The sequence below is a fragment of the Eumetopias jubatus genome, unplaced genomic scaffold, assembly GCF_037043125.1.
Source record: "Eumetopias jubatus isolate StellerSeaLion01/CBP00866 unplaced genomic scaffold, mEumJub1_p1.0 scaffold_12, whole genome shotgun sequence".
Classification (NCBI taxonomy): Eukaryota; Metazoa; Chordata; class Mammalia; order Carnivora; family Otariidae; genus Eumetopias; species Eumetopias jubatus.
The window spans coordinates 42004288-42009886 of record NW_028274818.1 but is presented as its reverse complement, the minus strand read 5'-3'; positions in this window follow the sequence as shown (position 1 = coordinate 42009886).

The window sequence follows — 5599 nt, the reverse complement described above, 5'->3', positions numbered from 1 at the left end:
TGTTATACGAAAACAATGGATCGTGGATGACCATATCAAAAACTAATGATGTATTGTATGGTGACTAACATAACATAATAAAATTTAAAAAAATAAATAAAATTCATTTTAGGAGGCATGTTCAGGCTGGAAGACAAGCTCTCCAAAGTTTCTGAGACTCTTGCAGAGGCAAATTGGAGTCCACTGCTAAGGAAAGGCTAGAAGAAAATCTCAAAAGACCATCTGCTATTTGCAATATCCATTAAAGAAAAGAGGTTTCTTGTTCTTTATCAGCAAACTGAAAGTTATCTGCTTCTGATTGGGGAGAATTGATAAAAGAAAAAAATTGATTGCTGTTTCTAAAGCAAAGGGATATTTGTATACTTTTTGAAGAGAAAATAGACTCAAGAGGCAATACACATAATTTAATTTACCCCATTAAAAGTTTCTTTTTAAGAATCAGTTGTGTTTCTATACACTATGCACTATCAACAAAATATCTGAAAAAAATAGAACAATTCCATTCATAATAGCCTCAAAAACAATAAAATACTTAGGAATAAATTTAACCAAGGAGGTGAAAGACCTATACATTGAAAACTATAAGACTTTAATGAAAGAAATTAAAGAAGATACAAGGAAATGGAAAGATACCTCATGCTCATGAATTGGAAAATTTGATATCATTAAAATGTTCATACTACCCAAAGTCATATATAGATTCAATACAATGTCTATCAAAATTCCAATGGGATTTTTCACAGAAACAGGAAAAAAATAATCCTAAAATTTGTATGGAACCACAAAGAACTTGAATAGCCAAAGCAAACCTGAGAAAGAACAAAGCTGGAAGCATCATGCTTCCTGATTTCAAACTATACTACAAAGTTAGAGTAATCATAAACAGTATGATATTGGTATACAAATAGACACAGACAAATGGATTGGAATCAACAGCCCATAAATAAACCCTCACATATACAATCAACTAATATTTGACAATGGACCCAAATATACTCAATGGAGAAGGACAGACTCTTCAATAAATGGTGCTGGGAAAATTGGATAGTCACATGTAGAAGAATGAAATTAGAACCCTATCTTACACAATTAACAAAATTAGCTGAAAATGGATTACAGACTTAAACGCAAGACCTGAAACTATAAAACTTCTGGAAGAAAACACAGAGGAAAAACTCCTTGATATTAGTGTTGGCAATAATTTTTGGATATGACACCAAAAGCACAAGCAACAACAGCCAAAATAAGTGGGGTTTCATCAAAATAAAAAGCTTAACCACAGCAAAATAAACAATTAACCAAATGAAAAGGCAACCTACATAATGGGAGGAAATATTTGCAAATCATGTTTCTGACAAAGGGTTAATATCCAAAATATATAAGGAAATCATACAAGTCAATAGCAAAAAATAAACAATCCTATTTTTAAAAACGGACAGAGGGACTGAATAGACATTTTTCCAAAGAAGACAGAGAGATGGCCAACAGACACATGAAAAGATGCTCTACCTCATTAATCACCAGAGAAATACAAATCAAAACCACAATGAGCTATCACCTCATACCTGTTAGAATGGCTAACAGGTCACCATGTCATCAAAAAGACAGGAGATAACAAGTATTGGCAAGGATATGGAGAAAAGGGAAGTCTTGTACACTGTTGGTGGGCATGTAAATTGGTGCAGCCACTATGGAAAGTGGCATGGAACTTCCTCAAAATATTAAAAATAAAACTACCATATGATCCAGTAATCCCATTTCTGGGTATATATTCAAAGGAAATGAAATCAGGATCTCGAAGAGATATCTGTACCCCCGTGTTCACAGAAGCATTATTCACAACAGCCCAAATATGGAAACAACCTAAATGTGCATCTACAGATGAATGGGTAAAATTTACACACACACACAGACACACACACACACACACAATGGAATAGTACTCAGCTGTGAGACGAAAAGAAATGCTGCCATTTGTAACAACATGGATGAACCCTGACGACATTATGCGAAGTGAAATAAGCAATACAGAGAAAGACAGATACTGTATGATATCACTTAAATATGGAATCTAAAAAAGATGAACTCATAGAAACAGAGCAGAATGGTGGTTGCCAATCGCTGGGGAATGGGAGAAATAAGGAAATGTAGGTCAAAGGATACAAACTTCCAGTTATATATATGATGAATAAGTTCTGGAGATCTAATATACAGTATGGTGATTATAGTTCACAATACTGTATTATATACTTGAAAGTTGCTAAAAGACTAGATCTTAAAATGTTCTCATCACAAGATGCACAAGAAATAAATGGTAATTATGTGAGGTGATGGAGGTGTTAGCTAATGCTACTGAAGTAATCATTTCACAATACCTATATATCAAATCAACTTGTCGTATACCTTAAGCTTACACAATGTTATATGTCAATTATATCTCAAAGCTGGGGGAAATTTTTCCTTTTGAGAATAATCCAGAAAGGAAACCATCAAAACAAAAATAACAAGAACACCAAGAAGTGTTTTAAGTTAAAATGCCCAGTGTTGGCAGACATGGGGAAATGAGCATTCTTGTACATTGCTAATGAGAGTTTAAATTGATACAAATTTTCTAAGGGGGCTGGGTGGTAATATATATCAAGAGCCCTAAAAATGCCTCTTATTTTTTGATCTGATAATTCCACTCCTGGAAATTTAACCTAAGGAAATAATCTAAGACGCAGGCTAGGATTTATGTGTCACAATGTTCATGCAGTGTATTATAATAGAAAGACCTTGAAACAAGCCAAATGGTTAAAAAGGAGAAATAGTTAAATAAATAACGGTACATCCATTTGTAGCTCAAACGTAGGTCTACCTCCTCCCTGCCCCTTTTCTACCTTTTATTTTCAAGGTCACCTTTCTCTTATTAAATGAGGGAAGGAGAATTTTTATGCTAAGGGTATTCAAGGGGCTTGTCTCGCCATTTCCAGCTCCACCTTGGACTGTCATTTACTTCACAGATGGTCTCCACATAGAACTGCTAGATGTAGCCACCTCCAAGGATACTATGGAGACTGGACTTGGAACTGGCCACACTTCCCTTTGCTGACCTTTAACTTTATTCTTCAAACATCATGCCACAAGACTCTGAGTATAGCAGATTTTTCCCAACTATTGGATTAGAGAAAATTATACAATAGGAATGAAGAACCTAAAGCTGTATGTGATAGGAATTTTCTACAGTCTAGGGATAAGCACTCTAATACTTAAGTCCTTCACGGAAGGGAGGATGGTTCCTTTCACTGATTTAAGATTACATGTCCTCTCTCTCCTCCTCTATCCCCATCTCTTTTCTAATCTCTTCCCACTGAAGCTCCATGCAAGTTTTAGAAATCTCTCTTCCAAATCTGTAAGAGTTAATCTCCCCACCCCCAGGGGTACATGTCCTCCAATTCAAATGACCCATTCTAGAATGGATCTATTTGGGGGTGGGGGTGAGAAGGAGGCAAAACTTTAGCAGAAGAGTCAATAATGGTTTGACAATGCAATCTGGAGGGGATGGGCAAAGGCAGGGGTCATGGGGTGTGGAGAGTAGCAATCAAGACTCATGGAGCAGAGCAGGGTGAGTATAGATACTCAGCATCTGGTCTCTTTTGTGATACCCCCTTCATTAAGAATTGCAAATGTGCCTCTTTGTTCTCCCAATTTTCCAGCAAGTAACTGTTGAACAAAGTGTATAACCTCCCAAGAATAAACAGTATTTTTCTGAAATAATAGTTTAAGTCAATGGCTCTCAACCTGACTGCACATTAGAATTCCCTGTTGCTTTTCAAAAATTTCAATGCCCAGGCCCCCGCCTCCAAAGATTCTGCTTTAATTGCTCTGGTACAAATACTCAAATCAAGCACTGGAAATTATGCTACAATTGTTGAAAAAGTTACTGAATAATACTTTAAGATTTGTTCTGAAGCTTGCTTGCTCTGGAATTTAGAGTCTAAACAGGCTTTCTTTCTTTTAATTTATGCAAACTTTGGGTTACATTTCATGAGACCCAAGTGTTTGAATGTAACATTTTTTATTATAATATCTTTAATTGATCATAATATACCTTTAATTCAAGTATAATTAACATACAGTGTTATAGGGCGCCTGAGTGGCTCAGTCGGTTAAGCGTCTGCCTTCGGCTCAGGTCACGATCCCAGGATGCTGGGCTCGAGTCTCACATCGGGCTCCCTGCTCGGCGGGGAGTCTGCTTCTCCCTCTACCCCTCCCCACTGCTTGTGCTCTTGTTCTCTCTCATGCTCTCTCTCTCTCAAGTAAATAAATAAAATCTTTTAAAAAGAAACATGCAGTGTTATATTAGTTGCAGGTGTACAATGTAATGATTCAACAATTCTATACATTACTCAGTGCTCCTCATGACAAGTGTAAATCCCCTTCACCTATTTCAACAACCAGTAAGAGGTTAGTATCCAAAATATATAAAGAACTTATACAATTCAACACCAAAAACCAAATAATCTGATTTTTTAAATGGACAGAAGACATGAACAGACATTTCTCTAAAGAAGACATACAGATAGCCAACAAACACATGAAAAGATTCTCAACATATCTAATAATTAGGGAAATGCAAATCAAAACTATAACGAGATATTACCTCACACCTGTCAGAATGGTTGGACTCCAAAACACAAGAAATAACAAGGGCTGGCATGGATGTGGAGAATAAGGAACCCTCATGCACTGTTGGTGGGAATGCAAGCTGGTGTAGACACTGTGGAAAACAGTATGGAGGTTCCTCAAAAAATTAAAAATAGAAATACCATATGTACTATATGTTGGCTAACTGAACATAATAAAAAAAATACCATATGATCCAGTAACTCCACCACTGGATATTTATCCAAAGAAAACAAAACACTAACTCAAGGGGCTCCTGAGTGGCTCAGTTGGTTGAGTGTCCGACTCCTAGTTTGGGCTCAGGTCATGATCTCAGGGTCATGGGATCAAGCCCACACCAGGCTCCCTGATTAACACGGAGTCTGCTTGAGATTCCCTCTCCCTCTCCCTCTGCACCCTCCCCACCACTGCTTGCACGCACGTACTTTCTCTCTCTCTCAAATAAATAAATTAAATTAATTAAATATTTTTTAAAGATTTTATTTATTTGAGAGAGAGAATGAGATAGAGCATGAGACGGGGGAGGGTCAGAGGGAGAAGCAGACTCCCTGCTGAGCAGGGAGCCCTATGCGGGACTCGATCCCAGGACTCCAGGATCATGACCTGAGCCGAAGGCAGTCGCTTAACCAACTGAGCCACCCAGGCGCCCATAAATAAAATATTTTTTAAAAAACACTAATTCAAATGGATACTTGCATCCCTATGTTTATTGAAGCATTATTTATAATAGCCAAGATATGGAAGCAACCCAGTGTCCATCCATAGACAAAGGGATAAAGAAGATGTGTGTGTATATATATATATATATATATATATATATACACACACACACACACACACACAGAATGGAATATTACTTAGACAGCCTTTCTTAAAGAGAGCTCAAGGAGTATTAGTTTGGTGAGATTTCAACAGGTATTGGAACCTAAAAAGA